This window comes from Cololabis saira, unplaced genomic scaffold, assembly GCF_033807715.1.
Source record: "Cololabis saira isolate AMF1-May2022 unplaced genomic scaffold, fColSai1.1 scf032, whole genome shotgun sequence".
NCBI classification, from domain to species: domain Eukaryota; kingdom Metazoa; phylum Chordata; class Actinopteri; order Beloniformes; family Belonidae; genus Cololabis; species Cololabis saira.
In genome coordinates, this window is record NW_026906196.1 from 435,001 (window position 1) to 452,500 (window position 17,500).

At 43.7% G+C, this 17,500-nt stretch overlaps 16 non-coding genes and 1 pseudogene across 16 annotated transcripts; all 17 read right to left on the minus strand.

Moving 5' to 3' along the window:
- Positions 1 to 96: 96 nt before the first annotated feature.
- Positions 97 to 215, minus strand: LOC133429445 (5S ribosomal RNA). The gene has a single exon (XR_009774372.1). It is a non-coding gene; the product is annotated as a 5S ribosomal RNA (ribosomal RNA).
- Positions 216 to 414: 199 nt separating this feature from the next.
- LOC133429295 (5S ribosomal RNA) lies at positions 415 to 533 on the minus strand. Its single transcript, XR_009774224.1, has one exon. It is a non-coding gene; the product is annotated as a 5S ribosomal RNA (ribosomal RNA).
- A 216-nt stretch (positions 534 to 749) lies between these two features.
- On the minus strand, positions 750 to 868 carry LOC133429359 (5S ribosomal RNA). The gene has a single exon (XR_009774288.1). It is a non-coding gene; the product is annotated as a 5S ribosomal RNA (ribosomal RNA).
- Positions 869 to 1,058: 190 nt separating this feature from the next.
- LOC133429276 (5S ribosomal RNA) lies at positions 1,059 to 1,177 on the minus strand (annotated as a pseudogene).
- A 217-nt stretch (positions 1,178 to 1,394) lies between these two features.
- Positions 1,395 to 1,513, minus strand: LOC133429441 (5S ribosomal RNA). Its single transcript, XR_009774368.1, has one exon. It is a non-coding gene; the product is annotated as a 5S ribosomal RNA (ribosomal RNA).
- A 199-nt stretch (positions 1,514 to 1,712) lies between these two features.
- On the minus strand, positions 1,713 to 1,831 carry LOC133429644 (5S ribosomal RNA). The gene has a single exon (XR_009774562.1). It is a non-coding gene; the product is annotated as a 5S ribosomal RNA (ribosomal RNA).
- A 216-nt stretch (positions 1,832 to 2,047) lies between these two features.
- On the minus strand, positions 2,048 to 2,166 carry LOC133429645 (5S ribosomal RNA). Its single transcript, XR_009774563.1, has one exon. It is a non-coding gene; the product is annotated as a 5S ribosomal RNA (ribosomal RNA).
- Positions 2,167 to 2,365: 199 nt separating this feature from the next.
- Positions 2,366 to 2,484, minus strand: LOC133429296 (5S ribosomal RNA). Its single transcript, XR_009774225.1, has one exon. It is a non-coding gene; the product is annotated as a 5S ribosomal RNA (ribosomal RNA).
- A 216-nt stretch (positions 2,485 to 2,700) lies between these two features.
- LOC133429618 (5S ribosomal RNA) lies at positions 2,701 to 2,819 on the minus strand. Its single transcript, XR_009774537.1, has one exon. It is a non-coding gene; the product is annotated as a 5S ribosomal RNA (ribosomal RNA).
- A 199-nt stretch (positions 2,820 to 3,018) lies between these two features.
- On the minus strand, positions 3,019 to 3,137 carry LOC133429563 (5S ribosomal RNA). The gene has a single exon (XR_009774484.1). It is a non-coding gene; the product is annotated as a 5S ribosomal RNA (ribosomal RNA).
- Positions 3,138 to 3,354: 217 nt separating this feature from the next.
- On the minus strand, positions 3,355 to 3,473 carry LOC133429297 (5S ribosomal RNA). Its single transcript, XR_009774226.1, has one exon. It is a non-coding gene; the product is annotated as a 5S ribosomal RNA (ribosomal RNA).
- Positions 3,474 to 3,672: 199 nt separating this feature from the next.
- LOC133429527 (5S ribosomal RNA) lies at positions 3,673 to 3,791 on the minus strand. Its single transcript, XR_009774450.1, has one exon. It is a non-coding gene; the product is annotated as a 5S ribosomal RNA (ribosomal RNA).
- Positions 3,792 to 3,990: 199 nt separating this feature from the next.
- Positions 3,991 to 4,109, minus strand: LOC133429149 (5S ribosomal RNA). Its single transcript, XR_009774113.1, has one exon. It is a non-coding gene; the product is annotated as a 5S ribosomal RNA (ribosomal RNA).
- Positions 4,110 to 4,326: 217 nt separating this feature from the next.
- Positions 4,327 to 4,445, minus strand: LOC133429298 (5S ribosomal RNA). Its single transcript, XR_009774227.1, has one exon. It is a non-coding gene; the product is annotated as a 5S ribosomal RNA (ribosomal RNA).
- Positions 4,446 to 4,644: 199 nt separating this feature from the next.
- Positions 4,645 to 4,763, minus strand: LOC133429551 (5S ribosomal RNA). The gene has a single exon (XR_009774472.1). It is a non-coding gene; the product is annotated as a 5S ribosomal RNA (ribosomal RNA).
- Positions 4,764 to 10,990: 6,227 nt separating this feature from the next.
- Positions 10,991 to 11,109, minus strand: LOC133429074 (5S ribosomal RNA). The gene has a single exon (XR_009774040.1). It is a non-coding gene; the product is annotated as a 5S ribosomal RNA (ribosomal RNA).
- A 6,227-nt stretch (positions 11,110 to 17,336) lies between these two features.
- LOC133429151 (5S ribosomal RNA) lies at positions 17,337 to 17,455 on the minus strand. Its single transcript, XR_009774115.1, has one exon. It is a non-coding gene; the product is annotated as a 5S ribosomal RNA (ribosomal RNA).
- Between the last annotated feature and the right edge of the window lie 45 nt (positions 17,456 to 17,500).

Consider the following 17,500-nt stretch of genomic DNA (forward strand, 5'->3'; position numbering starts at 1 on the left):
TTATGTGCAAAACACTTTAGGACGTGAGCTGTCGCTGTTACCACGATGAAATATGTGTGGGTAGATTAAGCAAGAGCGTTCTCTGCTGGTTGAAAAAGCTTACAGCACCTGGTATTCCCAAGCGGTCTCCCATCCAAGTACTAACCAGGCCCGACCCTGCTTAGCTTCCGAGATCAGACGAGATCGGGCGCATCCAGGCTGGTATGGCTGTAAGCAGAAGCTGCAGCTTGAAATACCTCTTATATGGAGTTGAAGATAAGTCATAGAATATAAGTCATTGATTTGTTGGTTTTATTTGTTGGAGTTAAAGTGCCTTAACCATGTGCAAAACACTTTAGGACGTGAGCTGTCGCTGTTACCACGTTGAAATATGTGTGGGTAGATTAAGCGAGAGCGCTCTCTGCTGGTTGAAAAAGCTTACAGCACCTGGTATTCCCAGGCGGTCTCCCATCCAAGTACTAACCAGGCCCGACCCTGCTTAGCTTCCGAGATCAGACGAGATCGGGCGCATCCAGGCTGGTATGGCCGTAAGCTGAAGCTGCAGCTTAAAATACCTCTTATATGGAGTTGAAGATAAGTCATATAATATAAGTCATGATTTGTTGGTGATAATAATTTAGAAGCGCTTATTTGTTGGAGTTAAAGTGCCTTAACCATGTGCAAAACACTTTAGGACGTGAGCTGTCGCTGTTACCACGTTGAAATATGTGTGGGTAGATTAAGCAAGAGCGTTCTCTGCTGGTTGAAAAAGCTTACAGCACCTGGTATTCCCAGGCGGTCTCCCATCCAAGTACTAACCAGGCCCGACCCTGCTTAGCTTCCGAGATCAGATGAGATCGGGCGCATCCAGGCTGGTATGGCCGTAAGCAGAAGCTGCAGCTTGAAATACCTCTTATATGGAGTTGAAGATAAGTCATAGAATATAAGTCATTGATTTGTTGGTTTTATTTGTTGGAGTAACCATGTGCAAAACACTTTAGGACGTGAGCTGTCGCTGTTACCACGTTGAAATATGTGTGGGTAGATTAAGCGAGAGCGTTCTCTGCTGGTTGAAAAAGCTTTTTCAGCACCTGGTATTCCCAGGCAGTCTCCCATCGAAGTACTAACCAGGCCCGACCCTGCTTAGCTTCCGAGATCAGACGAGATCAGGCGCATCCAGGCTGGTATGGCCGTAAGCAGAAGCTGCAGCTTGAAATACATCTTATATGGAGTTGAAGATAAGTCATAGAATATATGTCATTGATTTGTTGGTGATAATAATTTAGAAGCGCTTATTTGTTGGAGTTAAGGTGCCTTAACTATGTGCAAAACACTTTAGGACGTGAGCTGTCGCTGTTACCACGTTGAAATATGTGTGGGTAGATTAAGCAAGAGCGTTCTCTGCTGGTTGAAAAAGCTTACAGCACCTGGTATTCCCAAGCGGTCTCCCATCCAAGTACTAACCAGGCCCGACCCTGCTTAGCTTCCGAGATCAGACGAGATCGGGCGCATCCAGGCTGGTATGGCCGTAAGCAGAAGCTGCAGCTTGAAATACCTCTTATATGGAGTTGAAGATAAGTCATAGAATATAAGTCATTGATTTGTTGGTTTTATTTGTTGGAGTTAAAGTGCCTTAACCATGTGCAAAACACTTTAGGACGTGAGCTGTCGCTGTTACCACGTTGAAATATGTGTAGGTAGATTAAGCGAGAGCGCTCTCTGCTGGTTGAAAAAGCTTACAGCACCTGGTATTCCCAGGCGGTCTCCCATCCAAGTACTAACCAGGCCCGACCCTGCTTAGCTTCCGAGATCAGACAAGATCGGGCGCATCCAGGCTGGTATGGCCGTAAGCTGAAGCTGCAGCTTGAAATACCTCTTATATGGAGTTGAAGATAAGTCATATAATGTAAGTCATGATTTGTTGGTGATAATAATTTAGAAGCGCTTATTTGTTGGAGTTAAAGTGCCTTAACCATGTGCAAAACACTTTAGGACGTGAGCTGTCGCTGTTACCACGTTGAAATTTGTGTGGGTAGATTAAGCGAGAGCGCTCTCTGCTGGTTGAAAAAGCTTACAGCACCTGGTATTCCCAGGCGGTCTCCCATCCAAGTACTAACCAGGCCCGACCCTGCTTAGCTTCCGAGATCAGACAAGATCGGGCGCATCCAGGCTGGTATGGCCGTAAGCAGAAGCTGCAGCTTGAAATACCTCTTATATGGAGTTGAAGATAAGTCATAGAATATAAGTCATTGATTTGTTGTTTTTATTTGTTGGAGTTAAAGTGCCTTAACCATGTGCAAAACACTTTAGGACGTGAGCTGTCGCTGTTACCACGTTGAAATATGTGTGGGTAGATTAAGCGAGAGCGCTCTCTGCTGGTTGAAAAAGCTTACAGCACCTGGTATTCCCAGGCGGTCTCCCATCCAAGTACTAACCAGGCCCGACCCTGCTTAGCTTCCGAGATCAGACGAGATCGGGCGCATCCAGGCTGGTATGGCCGTAAGCTGAAGCTGCACCTTGAAATACCTCTTATATGGAGTTGAAGATAAGTCATATAATATAAGTCATTGATTTGTTGGTGATAATAATTTAGAAGCGCTTATTTGTTGGAGTTAAAGTGCCTTAACCATGTGCAAAACACTTTAGGACGTGAGCTGTCGCTGTTACCACGTTGAAATTGTGTGGGTAGATTAAGCGAGAGCGCTCTCTGCTGGTTGAAAAAGCTTACAGCACCTGGTATTCCCAGGCGGTCTCCCATCCAAGTACTAACCAGGCCCGACCCTGCTTAGCTTCTGAGATCGGACGAGATCGGGCGCATCCAGGCTGGTATGGCCGTAAGCAGAAGCTGCAGCTTGAAATACCTCTTATATGGAGTTGAAGATAAGTCATAGAATATAAGTCATTGATTTGTTGGTTTTATTTGTTGGAGTTAAAGTGCCTTAACCATGTGCAAAACACTTTAGGACGTGAGCTGTCGCTCTTACCACGTTGAAATATGTGTGGGTAGATTAAGCGAGAGCGCTCTCTGCTGGTTGAAAAAGCTTACAGCACCTGGTATTCCCAGGCGGTCTACCATCCAAGTACTAACCAGGCCCGACCCTGCTTAGCTTCCGAGATCAGACGAGATCGGGCGCATCCAGGCTGGTATGGCCGTAAGCTGAAGCTGCAGCTTGAAATACTTCTTATATGGAGTTGAAGATAAGTCATATAATATAAGTCATTGATTTGTTGGTGATAATAATTTAGAAGCGCTTATTTGTTGGAGTTAAAGTGCCTTAACCATGTGCAAAACACTTTAGGACGTGAGCTGTCGCTGTTACCACGTTGAAATATGTGTGGGTAGATTAAGCGAGAGCGCTCTCTGCTGGTTGAAAAAGCTTACAGCACCTGGTATTCCCAGGCGGTCTCCCATCCAAGTACTAACCAGGCCCGACCCTGCTTAGCTTCCGAGATCAGACGAGATCGGGCGCATCCAGGCTGGTATGGCCGTAAGCAGAATCTGCTGCTTGAAATACCTCTTATATGGAGTTGAAGATAAGTCATAGAATATAAGTCATTGATTTGTTGGTTTTATTTGTTGGAGTTAAAGTGCCTTAACCATGTGCAAAACACTTTAGGACGTGAGCTGTCGCTGTTACCACGTTGAAATATGTGTGGGTAGATTAAGCAAGAGCGCTCTCTGCTGGTTGAAAAAGCTTACAGCACCTGATATTCCCAGGCGGTCTCCCATCCAAGTACTAACCAGGCCCGACCCTGCTTAGCTTCTGAGATCAGACGAGATCAGGCGCATCCAGGCTGGTATGGCCGTAAGCTGAAGCTGCAGCTTGAAATACCTCTTATATGGAGTTGAAGATAAGTCATAGAATATAAGTCATTGATTTGTTGGTTTTATTTGTTGGAGTTAAAGTGCCTTAACCATGTGCAAAACACTTTAGGACGTGAGCTGTCGCTGTTACCACGTTGAAATATGTGTGGGTAGATTAAGCGAGAGCGCTCTCTGCTGGTTGAAAAAGCTTACAGCACCTGGTATTCCCAGGCGGTCTCCCATCCAAGTCCTAACCAGGCCCGACCCTACTTAGCTTCCGAGATCAGACGAGATCGGGAGCATCCAGGCTGGTATGGCCGTAAGCTGAAGCTGCAGCTTGAAATACCTCTTATATGGAGTTGAAGATAAGTCATATAATATAAGTCATTGATTTGTTGGTGATAATAATTTAGAAGCGCATATTTGTTGGAGTTAAAGTGCCTTAACCATGTGAAAAACACTTTAGGACGTGAGCTGTCGCTGTTACCACGTTGAAATATGTGTGGGTAGATTAAGCGAGAGCGCTCTCTGCTGTTTGAAAAAGCTTACAGCACCTGGTATTCCCAGGCGGTCTCCCATCCAAGTACTAACCAGGCCCGACCCTGCTTAGCTTCCGAGATCAGACGAGATCGGGCGCATCCAGGCTGGTATGGCCGTAAGCAGAAGCTGCAGCTTGAAATACCTCTTATATGGAGTTGAAGATAAGTCATAGAATATAAGTCATTGATTTGTTGGTTTTATTTGTTGGAGTTAAAGTGCCTTAACCATGTGCAAAACACTTTAGGACGTGAGCTGTCGCTGTTACCACGTTGAAATATGTGTGGGTAGATTAAGCGAGAGCGCTCTCTGCTGGTTGAAAATACTTACAGCACCTGGTATTCCCAGGCGGTCTCCCATCCAAGTACTAACCAGGCCCGACCCTGCTTAGCTTCCGAGATCAGACGAGATCGGGCGCATCCAGGCTGGTATGGCCGTAAGCAGAAGCTGCTGCTTGAAATACCTCTTATATGGAGTTGAAGATAAGTCATATAATAAGTCATTGATTTGTTGGTGATAATAATTTAGAAGCGTTTATTTGTTGGAGTTAAAGTGCCTTAACCATGTGAAAAACACTTTTGGACGTGAGCTGTCGCTGTTACCACGTTGAAATATGTGTGGGTAGATTAAGCGAGAGTGCTCTCTGCTGGTTGAAAATGCTTACAGCGAGGCTTCCGGCTTAGCTGTACATGGGGTGAGACGTGATTAGCGGAGCTCCTGCAGGGTTAATTTTAATTCAACATTTATAGGCACTTTTTGCATCACTCCCACGGCTTTGGTTTTAACTAAATTATTTTCAACGCGGTTACTTCGACAACTTACCACGGAAATGCCTCCAAAGTCCTTCAAAGTGGGGAATAACCCTCCAGCTAACCCGCGGCCTGCTGCTCATGCCGTCTCCTCGCCCCGCGGTGATTCCCCTCCTCCGGAGAGCACCTGCGCTGCGCAGGTTCCAGCTGCGGAGTTCAGCCGGCTTAAAACCGAACTCCTCTCCGCTCTCCGCAATGATGTTGCAGCTATAATTCGGTCAGAGCTTCAGGCAGCACTTACCGATAATTTAACGTCCATTAAGTCCGAGCTGCTTTCTCTTAAAGCCGATCTTTCTGGCAGTATTTCCTCCATGAAGGCGGACGTCGCGGGTCTCGCGACCACGGTCGCTGGGATGGAGCTGTCCGTCTCAAGCTGCTCAGACGACATCGTTGCTCTCCAGAAAAAAGTGGATCACTTGTCGAAAGAATATGTGAGGCTGGAGGACAGATGCGAGGATTTGGAGTCAAGGTCTCGTCGGCAGAACGTACGGATTATTGGCGTCCCGGAGGAGGATCCTGACTCTTCATCTGCAGCCGGTGTTTCCAGGCTATTGGCGGAAGCCTTCTCCCTCGACGCTGAGCCGGTGGTGGACAGAGCCCACCGCACCCTCATGCCGAGACCGAAGCCCGGGGAGCGGCCCCGCGCAATAGTGGCCAGGCTGCATTATTACACCGACTGCGCTGACATCCTGAGAAAGGCGAGAGAGCGGCAGCAGATCAAAGTCCGGGGTATGAGCATCTCCGTGTTCCCGGATCACACAGCCAAGACAGCGCGGGCGCGCGCTGCCTTTAATGACGTGCGCCGTCAGCTGCGGGAGATTGAAGGAGTCCGGTATGGATTGCTATATCCCGCCCGGCTGTGTGTAACCCATGATGGCCAGCAACGTGACTTCACGTCGCCAGATGAAGCCCTGGCATTCATCAGGAAAATAAAAAAAATGACTACCAGCTAGGTTTCTGGGACGACTTATCCAGCTTGATGTCCGTGCGGGACTCTGGCCCGGGGTGAGTGACTGAGTCAATTCAGAAAATGGGACTTTATGTCGTAATTTTTTATTTTTTATTTTTTATTTATTTATTTATTTTTTTTTCTTTTCTCTTCTAACTATCAATGGGAACAACACTGTTTTAAATTGATGGCCTAATCATTTCTCTGGTATGATGCCTTGATAAGAAAATATGCACGCACCCCTGTCTTTGCTTAAATTGTGTGCATGTGTGTGCGTGTCTGTGTGGGTGTGTGAGTGCATATATGTATATATTATTGTTCTATAGGCCAAAGATCTCCCTAATTTACGTTTGTTGTTACCCTGACAAGACAGCGATCGTCAGAATGGCTTAGATTGATGGTTTCATATGCCTCATATTTTATTTTTTTTTTTTTTTAAGGGTTTAACTCTGCAGGAGCTAATTTTGTTTTTGTTTTTGTATTTAGCTTTATAGTCGAAAGCATCTCTTTTCGAGAATGGCTTCCTTTGAAGCCAGCACGGCTGTTTCCATCGTTTGGGGATGGGATCATCTAATGTGCGCTGGGTGGGTGGGCGGGGGTTATGGGATGTTGGCTTTTTGTCTCTGTAGGTATGTATATACTCCTGAGTTTTGTTTGTTTTGGTTTTCCCTTTTACCTCTTTTCCTTATATCTCCTCTGGTGGTGGGTGAGTCGGTCTTATTTTCTCTCAGAGAATGCCTATGAACGATCGTAATCTGCGCAAGCTTGATACTGGATCAAACATTACATTCACTAGCTGGAATGTGAAAGGTGTGAATAATCCAATTAAGCGATCAAAGATTTTTTCACATTTGAAACGCTTGGACACTGACATAGCTTTCCTTCAGGAAACTCATTTGCGAAATAAAGATAATTGCAGACTCAAACGAGCTTGGGTGGGTGATATTTTTCATTCAAATTTTGATTCTAGGTCTAGAGGAGTAGCAATTTTGATCAACAAAAGAGTCAATTTCTCCGTCTCCAGGACAATATCCGATAAGAATGGTAGATATCTTATTGTTGCGGGCACTCTATACTGTAACCCTGTATTGTTGGTGAATATATATGCCCCTAATTTTGATGACCCCAATTTTACGGATAGGCTGTTTGGCAACCTCCCTTTCTTAAATACGCATATTACAATACTGGGCGGTGATCTGAATTGTGTTATTAATCCTTCTTTGGACCGTTCGAATCCTCGTACTTTGACTCAATCCTCTATGTCAAAATCTATTACCGATTTTACAGTCAAGAACGGGCTTGTTGATCCGTGGAGGGTCTCACATCCTGGAGATAAGGAATTCTCTTTTTTTCACAAGTACATCAGTCATATTCACGTATTGACTATTGTTTTGTTGATGGCTCTCTTCTCCCCAAAGTTACTTCTGTCGTATACCACCCAATTGTTATTTCGGATCACGCCCCTCTAACTTTGAATATAACATGGTCTGAGCGCCCCCGTTTTTCTTCTCCCTGGAGGTTTAATCCATTGCTTTTATCCGACGATGCATTTAATGTCTCTATATCTGCTTCAATAGATGATTTCAATGCATTAAAAAAAACAGATTCTACCAGTTTTTCGCTAGTATGGGAATCACTCAAAGCATATTTGCGAGGACAGATTATTTCTTATTCAGCATACGCCAGTAAAATCCGCAGGGCTAAATTACAGGAGCTCACATCTAAAATTCAGGACACAGACAGACTAAACTCAGTTAACCCGAGTCCGAGTTTACTGAAACAACGGCTTGATTTGCAGTCAAAATTCGATCTTATAGCGACAGCTGATTCTGAACGGCTCCTATTACGCGCTCATGCCAACTATTATGAACACGGCGATAAACCAAGCAGGTTATTGGCTCACCAATTAAAAAGGCAAGCAACGTCGAGACTGATTCCCAGCATTAGAGATTCTAATGGCACACTTACCACCGATCGAATCGCCATCAACACAATTTTTAAATCATACTACTCCTCTCTCTATGAGTCAGAATCTCCACTTGACACAGCAGAAATGACCTCCTTTCTTGATAATATCACTGTCCCTACTATTAATTTGGATGTGGCTAATGGCCTCGATGCTCCTTTCAGCTTGCAAGAAATTGCCGCCGCCATTGAAGCTACGCAAAGCAACAAGGCCCCTGGTCCCGATGGGTTCGGAGCTGAGTTTTTCAAAAAATTCAAAGACAAATTAGCCCCCCTTTTACTTTCAATGTACAATGAGTCCCTTGATCATGGCTCATTGCCTCCCTCTTTAATGCAGGCGTCTATTGCCCTCCTTTTGAAGAAGGACAAAGACCCTGAATCATGCACTTCTTATAGGCCCTTGTCCTTACTGAATGTAGATGTCAAAATTTTAGCCAAAGCACTAGCAATTCGTCTTGATAAGATCCTTCCTAGCATCATATCTGAGGAGCAGAATGGTTTCATCAAGGGACGCCAGCTCTTCTATAATGTTCGTACACTTCTTAATGTGATTCTCTCTAAAGATTCTTCTCCACTCCCTGAAGTTGTTATCGCAATTGATGCTGAGAAAGCTTTTGATCATGTCGAATTTAACTATCTTTTTGCAACACTTCATAAATTCGGATTTGGACACAGGTTTATATCGTGGATTAGACTTCTTTACACTTCCCCTCAGGCCAGCATTCACACCAATGACAACTACTCCACTTATTTTACATTATCACGTGGCACGAGACAGGGCTGCCCTCTCTCCCCTTTGCTATTCGCTCTATCCGTCGAACCACTTTCAATTGCTTTAAGAACTCTTCCTCTATTTCGCGGAGTCTCTAGGTCCAATGTGGAACTTAAATTGTCACTTTATGCAGACGACCTCCTTTTATATGTATCTGACCCTTTAACCAGCATCGCACCAATATTATCTCTGTTGAAGAATTATGGATCCTTCTCCGGCTATAAGGTCAATCTTCACAAGTGTGAATGCTTCCCCATAAACTCCTCTGCTTTACAACTCAAACAATCTGATATCCCCTTTAAACTCAGCCCGTCGGGCTTTAGATACTTAGGGATTAATGTGACCCGCACTCTGCCCTCTCTTTTCACCGCTAATTTTTCCTCACTGGTAACTCGAGTGAAGGCGGACTTACAGAGGTGGAACTCCCTACCACTGTCGCTGATAGGAAGAATTAACACAGTGAAAATGACTGTATTGCCTAAATTTCTTTTTTTGTTCCAATGCACTCCTTTATTTCTACCAAAATCTTTTTTTAAATCACTTGACCAAATTGTTTCCAACTTTTTATGGGCCGGTAAGACACCCAGAGTGAGGTATTCGCTTCTCCAAAAATTTAAATTTAATGGGGGTCTAGCACTACCAAACTTTATGCTTTACTATTGGTCAGCGCATATTCACAAACTAATTTATTGGCTTCAGTCTCCTGAGTTATTATGGTGCAGATTGGAGGCTCAGTCACTCTCTTCATCCTCTGTAACGGCCCTATTCTCCTCCTCTTTACCATTGAATCCCTCTAAGTTTACAAATAGCCCTGTGGTGCTTTCCTCCCTTAAGATTTGGTCACAGTTTAGGCGCCACTTTAAATTTGCTTCTCCATCCATCTATACACCTGTTACTAAGAATCATCTGTTCCCTCCATCACTAATAGACACCACTTTTATGATTTGGTACAACCGGGGCATTAAGCACTTCAGGGATCTATATAAGGATGGTATCTTTTCCACATTTTCAGATCTGAGGTCAAAGTTCAATTTGCCTGCCTCCCATTTGTTTCGCTACTTCCAGCTTCGACACTGCGCCTCTGCTCTGTTTCCATGCTTCCCTTCCCTTCCTGCTAACCAACCGTGGGATGATCTTCTAACAATGAAACTCAGTCAAAAATCTCTGATATCTAAGATATATACACTGTGTATGACATTTGATGATCATTCTGTAGATAAAGCTCGGGAGGGTTGGGGACGAGAGTTGGGCCTTGACTTCACAGGGGAGCTGTGGGATAAAGCTATCCGTAGCATACGATCTAGCACGCCTTGCGCTAGATTTGAACTTATTCAATTTAAGGTGCTGCATAGAGCCCACCTATCAAAATCCCGATTATCGGAAATATATCCGAATGTTGCAGACCTATGCGACAGATGCCAGGGTTCTCCATGCAATTTAAGTCATATGTTTTTCTCCTGTCCTAGGTTACAGAAATTTTGGAGTGATTATTCTGTGATCATGTCTAAAGTTCTAGGTAAAAAAGTTGTTATGGCCCCTCTCTTAGCAATATTCGGACTCACTGTTGACTCCTCACATATCAGCCCCACACAGTCAGAAGTATTGGCTTTCACATCCCTTTTAGCAAGACGTTGTATCTTACTTCTATGGAAATCCCCCAAGTCCCTGTCTATTTCTATTTGGCTTAGTGATGTTATGTTTTTTCTTAAATTGGAGAAGGTGAGATACTCTTTAAAAGGCAACGCAGCTAAATTCGTTCGCAAATGGCAATCTTTCATAGACCACTTTACCGCGTTGAAGACTCTACCCACCGACTGACCCCCCCCTCCCTTAATTTTCTTTTCATCTCCTTAATTTGTTTTTTTTATGTTTTATTTATTTCCAGTTAATGGGATAGCACTTATGGGCATCTACATTCACCACTGCATTTGTTTTTTGTATGCATTTTTGCTCATACATTACTTTCCTCCTTTGATCATTTCTTGCTCATCTGTTTATTTATTATTTAACGCTACAGAGACTCTGTTCCTTAGTTAGGTTTTGTGTGTTTTAAAAAAAAAAAAAAAAAAAAAGGAGACAATGTATAATGCGTGTGTTTGACTACAGATTTCCATGTTTTCACTGTATGTTGTTTCCTATAAAAAGATCAATAAAAAAAAAAAAAAAAAAGAAAATGCTTACAGCACCTGGTATTCCCAGGCAGTCTCCCATCCAAGTACTAACCAGGCCCGACCCTGCTTAGCTTCTGAGATCAGACGAGATCGGGCGCATCCAGGCTGGTATGGCCGTAAGCAGAAGCTGCTGCTTGAAATACCTCTTATATGGAGTTGAAGATAAGTCATATAATAAGTCATTGATTTGTTGGTGATAATAAATTAGAAGCGTTTATTTGTTGGAGTTAAAGTGCCTTAACCATGTGAAAAACACTTTTGGACGTGAGCTGTCGCTGTTACCACGTTGAAATATGTGTGGGTAGATTAAGCGAGAGTGCTCTCTGCTGGTTGAAAATGCTTACAGCGAGGCTTCCGGCTTAGCTGTACATGGGGTGAGACGTGATTAGCGGAGCTCCTGCAGGGTTAATTTTAATTCAACATTTATAGGCACTTTTTGCATCACTCCCACGGCTTTGGTTTTAACTAAATTATTTTCAACGCGGTTACTTCGACAACTTACCACGGAAATGCCTCCAAAGTCCTTCAAAGTGGGGAATAACCCTCCAGCTAACCCGCGGCCTGCTGCTCATGCCGTCTCCTCGCCCCGCGGTGATTCCCCTCCTCCGGAGAGCACCTGCGCTGCGCAGGTTCCAGCTGCGGAGTTCAGCCGGCTTAAAACCGAACTCCTCTCCGCTCTCCGCAATGATGTTGCAGCTATAATTCGGTCAGAGCTTCAGGCAGCACTTACCGATAATTTAACGTCCATTAAGTCCGAGCTGCTTTCTCTTAAAGCCGATCTTTCTGGCAGTATTTCCTCCATGAAGGCGGACGTCGCGGGTCTCGCGACCACGGTCGCTGGGATGGAGCTGTCCGTCTCAAGCTGCTCAGACGACATCGTTGCTCTCCAGAAAAAAGTGGATCACTTGTCGAAAGAATATGTGAGGCTGGAGGACAGATGCGAGGATTTGGAGTCAAGGTCTCGTCGGCAGAACGTACGGATTATTGGCGTCCCGGAGGAGGATCCTGACTCTTCATCTGCAGCCGGTGTTTCCAGGCTATTGGCGGAAGCCTTCTCCCTCGACGCTGAGCCGGTGGTGGACAGAGCCCACCGCACCCTCATGCCGAGACCGAAGCCTGGGGAGCGGCCCCGCGCAATAGTGGCCAGGCTGCATTATTACACCGACTGCGCTGACATCCTGAGAAAGGCGAGAGAGCGGCAGCAGATCAAAGTCCGGGGTATGAGCATCTCCGTGTTCCCGGATCACACAGCCAAGACAGCGCGGGCGCGCGCTGCCTTTAATGACGTGCGCCGTCAGCTGCGGGAGATTGAAGGAGTCCGGTATGGATTGCTATATCCCGCCCGGCTGCGTGTAACCCATGATGGCCAGCAACGTGACTTCACGTCGCCAGATGAAGCCCTGGCATTCATCAGGAAAATAAAAAAAATGACTACCAGCTAGTTTTCTGGGACGACTTATCCAGCTTGATGTCCGTGCGGGACTCTGGCCCGGGGTGAGTGACTGAGTCAATTCAGAAAATGGGACTTTATGTCGTAATTTTTTATTTTTTATTTTTTATTTATTTATTTATTTTTTTTTCTTTTCTCTTCTAACTATCAATGGGAACAACACTGTTTTAAATTGATGGCCTAATCATTTCTCTGGTATGATGCCTTGATAAGAAAATATGCACGCACCCCTGTCTTTGCTTAAATTGTGTGCATGTGTGTGCGTGTCTGTGTGGGTGTGTGAGTGCATATATGTATATATTATTGTTCTATAGGCCAAAGATCTCCCTAATTTACGTTTGTTGTTACCCTGACAAGACAGCGATCGTCAGAATGGCTTAGATTGATGGTTTCATATGCCTCATATTTTATTATTTTTTTTTTTTAAGGGTTTAACTCTGCAGGAGCTAATTTTGTTTTTGTTTTTGTATTTAGCTTTATAGTCGAAAGCATCTCTTTTCGAGAATGGCTTCCTTTGAAGCCAGCACGGCTGTTTCCATCGTTTGGGGATGGGATCATCTAATGTGCGCTGGGTGGGTGGGCGGGGGTTATGGGATGTTGGCTTTTTGTCTCTGTAGGTATGTATATACTCCTGAGTTTTGTTTGTTTTGGTTTTCCCTTTTACCTCTTTTCCTTATATCTCCTCTGGTGGTGGGTGAGTCGGTCTTATTTTCTCTCAGAGAATGCCTATGAACGATCGTAATCTGCGCAAGCTTGATACTGGATCAAACATTACATTCACTAGCTGGAATGTGAAAGGTGTGAATAATCCAATTAAGCGATCAAAGATTTTTTCACATTTGAAACGCTTGGACACTGACATAGCTTTCCTTCAGGAAACTCATTTGCGAAATAAAGATAATTGCAGACTCAAACGAGCTTGGGTGGGTGATATTTTTCATTCAAATTTTGATTCTAGGTCTAGAGGAGTAGCAATTTTGATCAACAAAAGAGTCAATTTCTCCGTCTCCAGGACAATATCCGATAAGAATGGTAGATATCTTATTGTTGCGGGCACTCTATACTGTAACCCTGTATTGTTGGTGAATATATATGCCCCTAATTTTGATGACCCCAATTTTACGGATAGGCTGTTTGGCAACCTCCCTTTCTTAAATACGCATATTACAATACTGGGCGGTGATCTGAATTGTGTTATTAATCCTTCTTTGGACCGTTCGAATCCTCGTACTTTGACTCAATCCTCTATGTCAAAATCTATTACCGATTTTACAGTCAAGAACGGGCTTGTTGATCCGTGGAGGGTCTCACATCCTGGAGATAAGGAATTCTCTTTTTTTCACAAGTACATCAGTCATATTCACGTATTGACTATTGTTTTGTTGATGGCTCTCTTCTCCCCAAAGTTACTTCTGTCGTATACCACCCAATTGTTATTTCGGATCACGCCCCTCTAACTTTGAATATAACATGGTCTGAGCGCCCCCGTTTTTCTTCTCCCTGGAGGTTTAATCCATTGCTTTTATCCGACGATGCATTTAATGTCTCTATATCTGCTTCAATAGATGATTTCAATGCATTAAAAAAAACAGATTCTACCAGTTTTTCGCTAGTATGGGAATCACTCAAAGCATATTTGCGAGGACAGATTATTTCTTATTCAGCATACGCCAGTAAAATCCGCAGGGCTAAATTACAGGAGCTCACATCTAAAATTCAGGACACAGACAGACTAAACTCAGTTAACCCGAGTCCGAGTTTACTGAAACAACGGCTTGATTTGCAGTCAAAATTCGATCTTATAGCGACAGCTGATTCTGAACGGCTCCTATTACGCGCTCATGCCAACTATTATGAACACGGCGATAAACCAAGCAGGTTATTGGCTCACCAATTAAAAAGGCAAGCAACGTCGAGACTGATTCCCAGCATTAGAGATTCTAATGGCACACTTACCACCGATCGAATCGCCATCAACACAATTTTTAAATCATACTACTCCTCTCTCTATGAGTCAGAATCTCCACTTGACACAGCAGAAATGACCTCCTTTCTTGATAATATCACTGTCCCTACTATTAATTTGGATGTGGCTAATGGCCTCGATGCTCCTTTCAGCTTGCAAGAAATTGCCGCCGCCATTGAAGCTACGCAAAGCAACAAGGCCCCTGGTCCCGATGGGTTCGGAGCTGAGTTTTTCAAAAAATTCAAAGACAAATTAGCCCCCCTTTTACTTTCAATGTACAATGAGTCCCTTGATCATGGCTCATTGCCTCCCTCTTTAATGCAGGCGTCTATTGCCCTCCTTTTGAAGAAGGACAAAGACCCTGAATCATGCACTTCTTATAGGCCCTTGTCCTTACTGAATGTAGATGTCAAAATTTTAGCCAAAGCACTAGCAATTCGTCTTGATAAGATCCTTCCTAGCATCATATCTGAGGAGCAGAATGGTTTCATCAAGGGACGCCAGCTCTTCTATAATGTTCGTACACTTCTTAATGTGATTCTCTCTAAAGATTCTTCTCCACTCCCTGAAGTTGTTATCGCAATTGATGCTGAGAAAGCTTTTGATCATGTCGAATTTAACTATCTTTTTGCAACACTTCATAAATTCGGATTTGGACACAGGTTTATATCGTGGATTAGACTTCTTTACACTTCCCCTCAGGCCAGCATTCACACCAATGACAACTACTCCACTTATTTTACATTATCACGTGGCACGAGACAGGGCTGCCCTCTCTCCCCTTTGCTATTCGCTCTATCCGTCGAACCACTTTCAATTGCTTTAAGAACTCTTCCTCTATTTCGCGGAGTCTCTAGGTCCAATGTGGAACTTAAATTGTCACTTTATGCAGACGACCTCCTTTTATATGTATCTGACCCTTTAACCAGCATCGCACCAATATTATCTCTGTTGAAGAATTATGGATCCTTCTCCGGCTATAAGGTCAATCTTCACAAGTGTGAATGCTTCCCCATAAACTCCTCTGCTTTACAACTCAAACAATCTGATATCCCCTTTAAACTCAGCCCGTCGGGCTTTAGATACTTAGGGATTAATGTGACCCGCACTCTGCCCTCTCTTTTCACCGCTAATTTTTCCTCACTGGTAACTCGAGTGAAGGCGGACTTACAGAGGTGGAACTCCCTACCACTGTCGCTGATAGGAAGAATTAACACAGTGAAAATGACTGTATTGCCTAAATTTCTTTTTTTGTTCCAATGCACTCCTTTATTTCTACCAAAATCTTTTTTTAAATCACTTGACCAAATTGTTTCCAACTTTTTATGGGCCGGTAAGACACCCAGAGTGAGGTATTCGCTTCTCCAAAAATTTAAATTTAATGGGGGTCTAGCACTACCAAACTTTATGCTTTACTATTGGTCAGCGCATATTCACAAACTAATTTATTGGCTTCAGTCTCCTGAGTTATTATGGTGCAGATTGGAGGCTCAGTCACTCTCTTCATCCTCTGTAACGGCCCTATTCTCCTCCTCTTTACCATTGAATCCCTCTAAGTTTACAAATAGCCCTGTGGTGCTTTCCTCCCTTAAGATTTGGTCACAGTTTAGGCGCCACTTTAAATTTGCTTCTCCATCCATCTATACACCTGTTACTAAGAATCATCTGTTCCCTCCATCACTAATAGACACCACTTTTATGATTTGGTACAACCGGGGCATTAAGCACTTCAGGGATCTATATAAGGATGGTATCTTTTCCACATTTTCAGATCTGAGGTCAAAGTTCAATTTGCCTGCCTCCCATTTGTTTCGCTACTTCCAGCTTCGACACTGCGCCTCTGCTCTGTTTCCATGCTTCCCTTCCCTTCCTGCTAACCAACCGTGGGATGATCTTCTAACAATGAAACTCAGTCAAAAATCTCTGATATCTAAGATATATACACTGTGTATGACATTTGATGATCATTCTGTAGATAAAGCTCGGGAGGGTTGGGGACGAGAGTTGGGCCTTGACTTCACAGGGGAGCTGTGGGATAAAGCTATCCGTAGCATACGATCTAGCACGCCTTGCGCTAGATTTGAACTTATTCAATTTAAGGTGCTGCATAGAGCCCACCTATCAAAATCCCGATTATCGGAAATATATCCGAATGTTGCAGACCTATGCGACAGATGCCAGGGTTCTCCATGCAATTTAAGTCATATGTTTTTCTCCTGTCCTAGGTTACAGAAATTTTGGAGTGATTATTCTGTGATCATGTCTAAAGTTCTAGGTAAAAAAGTTGTTATGGCCCCTCTCTTAGCAATATTCGGACTCACTGTTGACTCCTCACATATCAGCCCCACACAGTCAGAAGTATTGGCTTTCACATCCCTTTTAGCAAGACGTCGTATCTTACTTCTATGGAAATCCCCCAAGTCCCTGTCTATTTCTATTTGGCTTAGTGATGTTATGTTTTTTCTTAAATTGGAGAAGGTGAGATACTCTTTAAAAGGCAACGCAGCTAAATTCGTTCGCAAATGGCAATCTTTCATAGACCACTTTACCGCGTTGAAGACTCTACCCACCGACTGACCCCCCCCTCCCTTAATTTTCTTTTCATCTCCTTAATTTGTTTTTTTTATGTTTTATTTATTTCCAGTTAATGGGATAGCACTTATGGGCATCTACATTCACCACTGCATTTGTTTTTTGTATGCATTTTTGCTCATACATTACTTTCCTCCTTTGATCATTTCTTGCTCATCTGTTTATTTATTATTTAACGCTACAGAGACTCTGTTCCTTAGTTAGGTTTTGTGTGTTTTAAAAAAAAAAAAAAAAAAAAAGGAGACAATGTATAATGCGTGTGTTTGACTACAGATTTCCATGTTTTCACTGTATGTTGTTTCCTATAAAAAGATCAATAAAAAAAAAAAAAAAAAAGAAAATGCTTACAGCACCTGGTATTCCCAGGCAGTCTCCCATCCAAGTACTAACCAGGCCCGACCCTGCTTAGCTTCTGAGATCAGACGAGATCGGGCGCATCCAGGCTGGTATGGCCATAAGCAGAAGCTGCAGCTTGAAATACTTCTTATATGGAGTTGAAGATAAG